A 13,223-nucleotide genomic window follows, 5' to 3' on the forward strand; every position below is an offset into this window, starting at 1 on the left:
TGTGAGTATAAGAAAGCAACCCCGTAAAAGGAGTATATTTCTTAATATGAGAAAAGAACCCCGAGAGAGGGATATATTTAGAAATATTACCAAATAACCCCGTAAGAGGGGTATATTTATGAATATAAGAAAACAACCTTGTTAGAGGGGTATATTCATGAGTATGAGAAAACAACCCTATAAAGGGGGATTTTTTTTCAATATGATAAAATAATCCCATAAGAGGAGTATATTTATAAATATTACAAAACAACTATATCATAGGGTGTATTTGTGACTTTGAGAAAACAACCTCGTAAAGGAGTATATTTATGAGTATGAGAAAATAGCCCTGTAAGAAGGATATATTTGTGAGTTTGAGAAAACAACGCCGTAATAGGAGCATATTATTTAACATGAGAAAACAACCCCGTAAGAGGGGTATATTTTTTAGTATGAGAAAACGACCTCGTAAAAGGTGTATATTTATCAGTATGAGAAAACAACAAATCATGTGGGGTATATTTGTGAGTATGAGAAAACAATCTTGTAAAAGGTATATATTTTTTAATATGAGAAAACAATCTCGTAAAAGGGGTATATTTGTAAATACTAGAAAACAACCTCGTAATAGGGGTATAATTGTGAGTATGAGAAAGCAACCTTGTAAACGGGTTATATTTATGAATGTGAGAAAACAACCTCGTGAAAGGCGTATATTTTTTAATATGCAAAAAGAACATCGTAAGAGGGGTATATTTATAAATATAAGAAAACAACCCCATAAGAGGGGTACGTTTATGAGTATGAGAAAATAACCCCGTAAAAATAATATACCTATGAATATGAGAAGAACACCTCGTAAGAGGGGTATGTTTATGAATATGTGAAAACAACCTTGTAAAAGAAGAATATTTTTTAATATGAGAAAACAACTCCGTACGAAGGGTAAATTCATATATATTACCAAATAACCCCATATGAGGGGTATATTTGTGAATGAGATAACTAGCATGTAAGGGAGGTATATTTATGAATATCAGAAAACAACCCCGTACAAGGTGTATATTTGTGAGTATGAGGAGAAAATGACCTCGTAAAAGGCGTATATTTGTCAATATAAGAAAACAATCCCATAAATGGGGTATATTTGTGAATATTAGAGAACAATACCGTTAAAGGGGTATATTTGTGAGTATGAGAAAACAACCCTGTAAAAGGGGTATATTTATGAATATAGAAAACAACATCGTAACATGGTATATCTTTCAATAAGAGAAAATAAATCTGCAATAGGGGTAATATTCGTAAATATTGGAAAAAAACCCAAGAACAGGGGTATATTTTATAGTATGAGAAAATAACCTTGTAAAAAAGGGTATATAAGAAAATAACCTTGTAAGAGGGGTATATTTGTGAGTTTGAGAAAACAACCCTGTAAAAGGGGTATATTTTTTAATATGAGAAAACAACTCCATAAGACGGTTATATTTGTAAATATTAGAAAACAACCCCGTAATACGGGTATTTTTCTGAGTATTAGAATTTCTAATAATTCTGCTAGGAGCCCTGTTCGAGAGGAAGCAATGGCTCTTATCAAAATTTAGCTTTTGGCTATTACAATCAGCTTCTTACTTATTTCTAAAAACATTTTAAGCTTCTTAAGATTCTATTTATGGCCATTATACAATTCTAGAACATCGTTCGTAAAGAGAAGGTGGGAGAGTGTTGGGCACGACCTCAAAGCATGATAAGGTGTATAATGGCCATAAAGGTATTGTTAAATATTCAAATAAGGGTGTAATGTCTCTTTGGCTTTTAGAGGGTATAAATACCCCCTCCAAAAGATATTTATGGTTGATCAACAACCTCCAATTGTGCCTTATTCATTGCTCATTTATTTTACACATTTCTTATTAAATTTTATATGTAATTAACCTAGTAAAGATTGTTGTAAGAGCTTGTATGCTCTTGTTAGGGTTTAAGTGTTAGCCTAAACACCTGGGATTTGATTTGCGAGTTAGCCTAGGTAAAACTCTTGTAAGGGTCATGTGTGAGCCTTTGAAAACACAAGTTTAAAGATCTCGTATGAGCCCTAAACACTAAGTCGGGAATGAGCTTGGGAAAACTCCATTGTATTTGTGTAAGTGATTAGTAAAATATCCATTTGGAAATTAGGGAGTAAATATAAGGTTGGTTAATACTTGGACCTTTATAAATCATGCGTTGCATATCTACTACTATTCTTTTACTTCTTCCTCTCAATTTATCCAAAATGTATAAGTTGGTGACCACTCCCACCTTCACCAATTCAACCCTCCTTCTTGGTTCAAAAGGGAAAATAAATGGTACAAAGCAATGACTCTTTTTCAAGCTTAAGTGCAAGAGTTAAAAGACTAAGATAGCCAACGAAGGGATACACTAACTTAGATCATACTTTAATGGGTACGATTATGCCCATTAGAACAAGATAGAAATTTACTTGGATAGTAATACAATAGATGTATGAGATTGTATGAGGAAGGAATGGAGACCACTAACCAAGCGAGAAGATGGTGTGCAGACATTCCCATAGATAAAGATGAATGGGCAGATGCTCATAGAAAATCAAATGGCAAATACAAAAGGGCATAATCATCCTCCTTAGCTCACTATCTAAAGAGGAATGTGAAAGAGTTCAACATCTTCCTACCGCCTACAAGATTTAGAAGACCTTTAGAGAATTACCATAAGGGTACCAAGCAAGTAAAATCCAAGAAAATCCAATTCTTAGAGATGGAGTATGAGCTCTTCAAGATGAAGCCTGATGAGAGCATAACTGACATTACCAGCCGACTTCTCACCATCATTAATAATCTAAGAAAGTTGGATAAGCATTATGTAGTTATTGATATCAAAAACAAGATCCTTAAGGCTCTACTACTCAAGTACTATAGTGGTAAAGAGGCCTTTCCCCATGAGATGGCTGATTGTTAAAATCTTCACTTGCAAATGGACAAGGTAATTGCAGTATAGAATAGTGAATCAAGGTCGATCTCATAAGGACAACTCAATTGATATTTGCTAAAAAAATATGTAAAGTAAAAGTTTAAATTTAGATGTAAGATGAGATGAGATTTGTTTAAATTTAGGTTTAGGTGATGTTTTGATTGAGTGATCCAGTTTGGGTTTCCCTTGACCAAGATTCTATAATATCAAATTTTCTTAGTTCTAACACCCTCCTCATTTACCTTAAAGCACACTCAATAATTTCCTCATTATCATTTATCTCATTCAAGCTTAATGCTACACATATCGAAATTGGTTCTTGATATGATTCATTTCTAAAAATTGTTTCAACTAAAGGTTTAATCATATCAATTGTAAAACAAGCATAATTTACACAGGGTTTCTTCAATGCTTTAATAATATAAAATTCTTCTTTTTCACTCCCTACCTTAAATATCAACTTGCCTATTAGCACATCTATCAAAACTCCACCTATGGCTAAAAATGGTTGATGCGATGCTTATGCAACTACAACTAAGGCAGTGAAGCTATCGATGCAACCTAGCACAACGGCAAGTATAAAAATATCGTATCCCTCGAGAAAGTGAAATCCTAGAGTTACTACTTTGTTCTTTGTTATCTCGCCTAAAATTAATAACAGAGGTTTCTAGATTTACTAATGACTAAATACTAAATTCTAAGTGTAATGCGAAAATGAATGAGTAAAGAGAATAACCAAGACAAGAAAGCAAACCCAAAGAGGACCTAGACTAGTTGGCTATCAAACGAAAGATAACAGATTGTTGAGTCTGATTATGCTACCCGTGGAAGGATTCTAAACCAAATTCAGTTTCCCTCTCGAGACAATCGAATTCCTAAACTTAAGAACCTAAAGTTGGAATCTCTTCCTAACACTGATTATTAAGTAAGCCTTAAGCTTTAATCCACCTATATTAAGCTTTGTTAATTCTTAATCCAGCAAATTAATTAACCTTACCTATAAGGGGAAATTAACCTGTTCTTGCAATTAAATTTCCAAACTCAATTAGAATTACTCAATTGCTAAAAGAGTTCTATGAATAGTAATCAATACAATCAACGTAACGACAACTAGATTTATATTATTAATTATAAAAAGAATACAAGAAAGGAAACTCAACCAATCTTAACAATTCAGTACAAAGCCAACATAGCAAGAAACCCTAATGGGTTCAACCAATCTAGCTACACATATTCATGTCTAAAGCAAATAGGAATTCAACTACAATGAAAGAATAAAGAAATTGAAACATATACACCATTATCCTAGAATTGGATGAACAACTCAAATCCTTGATCTACACTGCAGTCGATCTTCATAATTGCTTCTTCATTTGCTCCAAAACTCCTTCTCCAGCTTCAATCTTCAATCCAAAACCCAGAATCATGAATCTGACGTTCCAAGGTAGAATCAGTCTCTTGGAAGCCATCGTGAAATGCCTGAAACACGTCTAGCAAAATTATAAAGGAAGATGAAGAGTCAAAATCACTGATCCATAACTTATTTTTCTCTTTTTGGCTCACTCCTTTATTCATTGCGCAAATACGGGCGTGTTCCAGCCCGGGTCCTTCAACACAGGCTGTGTTTGGGCCGTGTTGGAATCCAATTGATAGAATGAACTGAATCGAGCATGGCTGTGTTCTTTCCCATTTTAACCAACACAAGCCGTGCTCTAGGGCGTGGTACCCTCGAAAAACGTGCTGCTTCAAAGTGCTTAAGCTACACAGCCTGGAATTTCTGCACGGGCTCCAATATGGGTTGTATTGACTTTCCAAAAGTCAACCCAAGGTCAAAAGCTTCTGATTCCATTCGTTTTCGCCCGAAATTGATCTAAAATTGCTAAAGCACTGATGATGGACCTATAAAATCTCCTGAGACATGAAAGGACATAAAACAAGAGTGATATTAGAATAAAAATACAATAAATAAAATTTCTAATTTCCATTTTAGAATTAATTTAAATTCTAGAGTTTCTTACTTTTTTTATGACAAATATCAACAATATTTCTATTCCCTCTTCAAATAGAAATATTATCAAATAGGAATATTATCGCAGGTTTTTTCTTTTTATTAAAATTAAAAAGAAAAAAAGGCCAAAATATGTGTAAAACTATGCATATCAAATCACCCCATACTTAAGGTTTTGCTTGTCCTCAAGCAATTAACAACTCAACCTCACAAAATCGCAGTTAGCAAATCCTCAAAGTTCATGTCCCTAGGCCACAACAGATATCATTCAGCACATCTCCAAAGAAACTCAATCGTAAGTCAAGATGGAAATCATTAGCAGAGAATGGAGATAATGTTAATGCTAATTTAAACAACAACTCAATAATAGACATCAAGAACCAATGCCTCACAGGGATCACTCAAGTCACTCAAAGTGTGTATAAGGTGAGAAATAGATCCCTCAATGCAAATGCACAAAATCAGCTTACCATAAGCTTGCTCATAAATCCTATCTCCGCTACTGTGAATAAATGAATACCAAAATCAAAGGGTTTTTACTAGGGCTGTAATAGGGCTAAGGTAAAGGTATGGATATCTGGGAAAGAGGTGTGAAAATGTTGAAAATTCTTGCAATAAACAATAATGTATGCTCAAAGGATTAAATGCCTAACAATACAAAACATATTCACTAAATTCTCAATTTGTAAAATAATGCTCGAAAATACTATCAATCCAATAAAAGAGAATAAGAAATTAAGAATTTTGTTTTGTTTTTTTTAACGACAACTAAACTAGCAGCTTATAAGAGAACTATTGCATACAACTAAATAAAGTAAAAAGCAAAAACATAGTTTGGATTGAAGGGAGCATCTAAAATATCAAAAGGATTTAGTGAATCACCAACATAGCAAATGGCATTTTAATCCCAACATATCAAAAAAATTTCAGTATAAAGGTAAAAGAAAGATAAAATGAAAAGGCTAAAGTGTGAAATGGTGTAAAATAAAGAAAAGGGTAAAGGCTCAACCATGGCTAACTAATGGAAACACAAAAGGTAGGGCTTTGGCCAAATGTGTTGAATCCTAAGTTGCCCAAATCATCTCATGGTATTCACAAATTCATATAACCTGAACAAGCATTACGGAGCAAGTTCTAGAAGCAAAGGCAAGTACAACATACACTCAAATAAGAAAAATAAAGAGCATATATATAATGAATGCTCAAAATGGCTCAAAATCTCACCTTTTCAGTATGGTATTACTTGCAATTGGTTCTCAACATCATTAATTGAATCATCACTTAAGAAACACATGCCTATAACATAATCAACCTTCTAAGTTAAAATTTGACAACTCGAGAAATAATTAAGTAACATCGGTTTAACCTGCCAGAGTTGATGTATTAAACACCATTAATTATTTTTTGAGGACAATGAACAACAAAGAAAAGTAATTGAAATTCTATAAATCAAATTGTCAATCAGCTCAAAAATAGCACACTTAAGTGCATAAAGACATAGTATCCTAATATCCTAACAATATACATAACCAGCGATAGCAATTTTAGATACAGCTAAAAGAACATCACAACATAGAAAAAGGAACATACGGTTTACCCACCCCACACATGAAAAACACGTTGTCCTCCATGTAAAACGTAATGGGTACCCCACACAAGGAGTATAAATAAGGAAAGCAAAATCAATAATAACTAAGTACATAACATGTTTGAAAAAAAAAATAAAGAGAAATAGAAAATGAAATAAAATCTAACGAAGACTGCCCTGATCATTTGCTACAGCTAATGGAGTGAAAATCTGTGCATCCTCAACAAGGGCTGTGCTAATAGGCGGTAGGGGGTCTCGAATGGATGGTGAGGCTGGTGGGGGCATCAGTGCATCCTCGGCAAGAGCTATGCTTGTAGACAGTGGAGGGTCTTGAGTGGCAGCTGGAGCTGGTGGAGGCTGTGTTGCATCTGGGAAGCAATTGCTGAGGTCCAGCTCAATATCACCTAGGTCATCAAAGAACCGCTGCACTTCATCATCCCTGCCAGAATCGGCTATCCGCTGGAGTTGAGCTGCCATCTGATCTGACTATGTAACCTATCTCTTGAGGCCCTCCAAGAGCTACTACAGTAGGTCGTTAAAGCCCTAGAGCTGTGCTCTAGTCTTCTCCCGGAACTGTCTGAACTCAGTGAAGTGCTACTGTTGAAGGTCTGGAAGCCTGTCTAAGTGATCAGCAAGAGCACCTATCTAAGCACTAAAGGTGCTAGCAATGTATGAAGATGAAGCACCAAGAAAGGGGGCAAAAGCATGTGCCAGGTTAGGTACATCTCGAGGTCGTAGCTCTGGTATGTCCACAACTAGGTCTTGTAGTGCTCTAGCCCTAGCCTCCCTAACCTTCCGCAAAATCTGGTTGACTAATTTGTACTCAACGCCGAGGGGCCCCTCGAAAGCTGTCACCATCCGCATGTTAATCATCTAGAAGACTCCTACTAGTAACATATCCCCTATCTGAGTCAACTCATTCAAACAATCATCCAGAACATCCAAACTCCTAGCCAAACGTGTGATGTTGGGGCCAATACAGAGATGAATCTTCTTGGACTCCCTCACGAAGGTCTTGATATGATTAGCTAGGAGGTAGCCCATATCCAGCTTCCGCCACTGGTGTAATGCCAAAAGGATGAAGACATCAGTCTGCATCACTACCCCAAAGCTCTCCTCTTTGCCTGTAATAGTATAGACAAGAAGTGTATGCAGATATCGGAGCCTGTCTGGAAGGCTGGACGCCTTCGAGCGGCTCAGGTAGTAATGCTCTAGTCTGGTCACAATCTCATCCCACATCCTCTCATAAGGGATGGGGTGAGTATATAAGCACCCCTGGTAGGCCTCTCCAGTGATCTCATGTTGAGTCCATAGCCCTAGGTGCATCCCAAATTGAAGCATTGTCATCGAGAACTGTCTGCCCCCTAGCCTGAAAGAAATTGAATCTAGCTGATGCCAATCAGTGATCTGCTGCTGTAGAAAGAAGGTGCTGCAGAACTCTATAGTGAGCTCCTGGTAGGTGGGCTCGATGATGTCAAAAAATTGAGCATATGGTAGGGTCTCAAAGAGCTCTCTAACCTCTAGGGCTAGTCTGACCCTCTCTAGCGCAGTGAAGTCAATACACCGTCCAGTCCAGACTTGCTTCCATCGAAGAGCTTGGAAACGTTGCTCGTGGTTTGCAGACTAAAATGTAAGTAGTCAGTGTCGCGCAAGACTGGTAGTGCCAAGGGTCTTTGAGGTCTGGTTGGCTGCAGCAGCTTTGCTGGTGCGAGTGGTGCCGGACCTTGTTACTGTGAAGAAGAGGCGTCTGCATCAGTGCGATTTCTCTTGTAGTGTGCCTGTCATGAAGGCCGCTGTCTAGTGCGTTCTGACATTATACCTGAAAAGGTATTAGTTAGTAACATAAGCACATAAAATAATGCATACATAGCGGATAAATAATTCAAACAACATAGAAATTTAGCCAAAATTTTGACAGCATAACGACTGAAAAATTCTTAAACAGAAAACTTAAGGCATTAGAAAATGCCTCAAACCTCTAATTCCTATAGAGAAGTAATGCCTAATGGTATTCCAACACACTAGTAATAGTCATTAACTTTCACAATTTAGCAGTGTAGGGCAGATTAAAAGAAAAGACAAAATCGCATAATGAGAATTAAAGAACTAAACTATACCTCAAACAACACAGAAATTAAAAATTAAAAATTAAAAATAAACTAAAAATAAAATGAAATAAAAAATAAAAAATTAAAGTAAAATAAAATAAAATAAGATAATTAAAATAAAATAATTAAAAAATATTAAATAAGCAGAAAAGAAAAAAAATTAAAAGAACATTAAGCAGAATAATATCAAATTAATATGCAGAGAAAAAAATAATAAAAATTAAAAATTAAAAATTAAAACTAACTATTAAAAATGAAAAGAAATTAGGAAATAAGGAGAAAACTTACTTGGTTGATGGCAAAACGCGAGAAAATTGCATAAAAATTGAAAATTTGTAGAGAATACCCGAGAAAATGGAAGAGTCATAAGGATTTTTGCTCTAAAATGGTCGTGATACACCAAACGCCCGTGTTATTATCCCCTTATTTTATAGCCACTGCATCCGACATGCCCATGTGCGTGACACAGGCTGTGTCCAAGCCGTGCTCCCAACCAGACCGTGTTCTCGAATTCCTTAAAATTAACACGTTTTTAACATGGGTCGTGTTATAAATCGTCTGACTCTCGGGAATCATGTAACTCTCCAACTTGATGCAATGCTTGTGTAACTACAACTAAGGCAGTGAACCTATCGATGCAGCTTAGCACAACGGCAAGTATTAAAAATATCGTATTCCTTGAGAAATCCTAGAGTTACTACTTTGTTCTTTGTTATCTACCCTAAAATTAATAATGAAGGTTTCTAGATTTACTAATGACTAAAAACTAAATTCTAAGTGTAATCGTAAATGAATGAGTAAAGAGAATAATCAAGACAAGAAAGCAAACCCAAAGAGGACCTAGACTAGTTGGCTATCAAACGAAAGATAACAGATTATTGAGTTCGATTATGCTACCCGTGGACGAATTCTAAACCGAATTTAGTTTCCCTCTCGAGACAACTGAATTCCTAAACTTAAGAACCTAAAGTTGGAATCTCTTCCTAATGATTGATTATTAAGTAAGCCTTAAGCTTTAATCCACCTCTATTAAGCTTTGTTAATTCTTAATCTGTCAAATTAATTAACCTTACCTCTAAGGGGAAATTAACCTGTTCTTACAATTAAATTTACAAACTCAATTAGAATTTCTCAATTGCTAAAAGAATTCTATGAATAGTAATCAATACAATCAATGTAACGACAACTAGATTTATATTATTAATTGCAGAAAGAATGGAAGAAAGGAAACTCAACCAATCTAACAATTTAGTACAAAGGCAACATAGTAAAGAACCCCAATGGGTTCAATCAATCTAGCTACACATGTTCATGTCTAAAGCAAATAGGAAGTCAACTACAATGAAAGAATAAAGAAATTGAAACATATACACCCTTATCCTAGGTCGAGAGGCTTTAGATGATGAACCCTAAGATATTCATGGATTTATCATGAACTACAAATCAAGAAAATCAAGAATGATAAGAGAAAGAAGGTGAAAGAGAGAATTACTAGGTTGGAGGGAGCAAAACTATTAATGTGAATGCTATCAAGCAACCTCTCTCAAAGATCTTTGAGAGGTTAATGCAAAATGGCCTATTGTAACCAACTACCCTGATGTGCATCATTTTATACATGTTTATATGGCCAATTGTTTACGTTTTTATGCATAGTTATCTTGTTTTATGCCAGAATCACCTGTGTTTTGGTTCCTTTCACATTTCAAGTCATTATCGAGGGATATTATCAGTAACTGAGGGAAATACGTGCAATTACGGACCAGAATCCATCAAAATTGAGCAAGGACTAGCATTCCAAGGTTGAGCACAGCCTGGACTTTGGCCGCGCTGAACCATCAACACTTGAACTTCAAGAGTGCCATTTTGGCACGGTTTCTGAGCCTACCACGGCCCGTGGTGGCTTAGCACCAGCGAGGGCATGGCTAGGAAGAAGCCATAAGTTACGGGACGCGAATGTAACACCCCAACTCAAACTTCCCATTGAATAGAAATATATATATATATATATAACTTTATAAACATAATTTACTACTTAGTTACAATATACATTCATACAATTTAAGTGGCATGACATACTTAATATATATAAGAAATATTTATACAGTACTTTAATTCACACAAGTTTCCAAAATGCCCCAATGCTTTAGATAACTCCTCCGGCCCACCCCGATAATATTGACCGATGCAAAGAGAGCAATGCATGCCTAAGGCTATCTACAAATCGCACTAACCTGAAAAAAAATTTGCTAAGGAATGAGCTAGCGACTCAATAAGCATTTAATTTACTAAACTATAGTATATTAGGCTAGAATTATCAAATCTTTATCAATACAGAAAATTATACCAACACTTAACTAACAATCACAAAATCAATCATTTTAGTTATTCTCATAAACATATAATTTCATCTCACGTAATGCAAATAATCTCAAACTCAACCAAGTCAAATAATTCAATTCCACATTATTTCTATCAAATTAGGATCAGTTGACTCATCCTTACATTTCCTTACATTTTTAAATTTCAGTAACCACTTGACAAGACTATCCGGCCTACCGGTCTTGCCATCTCACATACTCGCGTAGCTATCCGGCCTACCAGCTTTCCGATCACACAATATCCATACAAAAGTCATCAATCCTTAATCACAATCATTTCACTTCACAACACATCACAATTAACTCACTTCACAACACATCACAATCAATTCACTTTATAACAAGCCAAAAACATAACTAATATCAACTCAGTCAACCAAGAAATTATCAAGTAATCAAACAGCAGTCCCCACTCAATATACACAAAGTTTAGTCTATTAAATACTTACCAAAAGTTATAGGATAACAAAGTAATCCTATTCTTTTTCTCTTACCACTTCCTTGCCTTTGGATGAACCTATTCACATATTCAATACAAATACAATTCAATCACAAGGCATAAATATATATATATATTTACTATCAATAAAATATCACATTTCAACAAAATAACATATATTCTAGATATTAATATGATGCATGAGATGAATGACAACAAATCAACATATTTGTTGATGAAGGCAGCTTGTAGGTACTGACTTAGAAATTACACCAAAACTTATGTACAATTAATAAAAATCTCATATTTTCCAGAATTACACTTCCATTTTTATAGAAACCATAGCAGAAAGAATCACTTCAAAATCATTGGTATAGAAATAGTTATGGCATTTTCTATACAGCTGCTCAAATTTCCATTTAAACAGAACAGCAAAAAGTTTCCTATTAAATGACCAATCAAACGAATGAATTTTCTGATGAAACTCTCCAGATATAAATTTAACATTCTAAAGTTTCTATAGACACTAATTTTACTCAATTTGGACTTCTCTAGCTCAAGTTGTGAAACACACAATTAGCAACAAATTTCTGAATCCTAAGCCCGATTTCTGCTTAAAACAGTTTCGGGCAGGCCATATTAAGTTCAACATATCTCACGTTATACTCAACCAAAAATTATGAAATTTTGCAGACATATACTAGATATATAAATGAACAACTTTGATGTTTAACTCTCTGCTTGGTTCAGCCTCTAAATGCCTCAAACTGTCAGCACAAAAACCAGGTCACCTGCTGAACCAAAAACAGAGCAGCAGCAAAATCGAACCTCATAAGTTCCTACTCACTCAACAATCTACAAAACCATTTTACAGAGATATTCTTGAGACATATACCTACAACTTTCATGTTTGAAAATTTTCGAGATAAAGCCTCTAAGGTTACGAAATCATAAGTGAAAAATCTGCCCAGAAATTTCAGCTTCAAGATCACAAGTAAAAGCATGTTTACTCTTGATTAAACAATTCCAAAACACATAATCATCAATAATTTCATATCATTAACCCTAATTTACAGCAAAATCAAGAAATTAAAATTACTCACCTTTATTTTCCTTGATTAAGAAAGCCCAAATCTTTCAAGCTTAAAAGAAGAATTTGATTTTCACTTACTAAAAGTTTTGTAGAGTTTGATTTGGAAAATCAAAGTTGAAGAAGGAAAGGAGAAAAATGAGAGAGACAAAGAAGAAAAGGAAATTGGAAAGCATACGTAGATAAGAACAAATGAAAGAGGTGGTATATTGGTGTAGAAATAGGCAAATTACAATTTAATCCTCTTTCTTTCTAACTTTCCAATTTAGTCCAAAATCATTACTTTTCAATTAAATCAATATGTAACTAAATAATTTATTTATCTACCACATAATATAATAAAATAGATCATATATAATCATGATGCAAATGACATGTTTAATGACATGCTAATGAATATTAATTATTAAAAATAAATAAATAAATTTGGTTGTGACAATTCCTACCCACTTAGAAAATTTCGTCATCGAAATTAACTAATCGCCAACAGACATGCCAAATAAGCTTGGGTATTTATCCATCATATGCTTCTCTACTTCCCAAGTTGCTTCCTTAGATGAATGTTGACTCCATTTCACCTTTACCATAGGAATTTCCTTGTTTTCTTAATTTTCTAACCTGTCGGTCTAATATCTGAATCGGTTC

This window comes from Ricinus communis, chromosome 4, assembly GCF_019578655.1.
Source record: "Ricinus communis isolate WT05 ecotype wild-type chromosome 4, ASM1957865v1, whole genome shotgun sequence".
NCBI classification, from domain to species: Eukaryota; Viridiplantae; Streptophyta; class Magnoliopsida; order Malpighiales; family Euphorbiaceae; genus Ricinus; species Ricinus communis.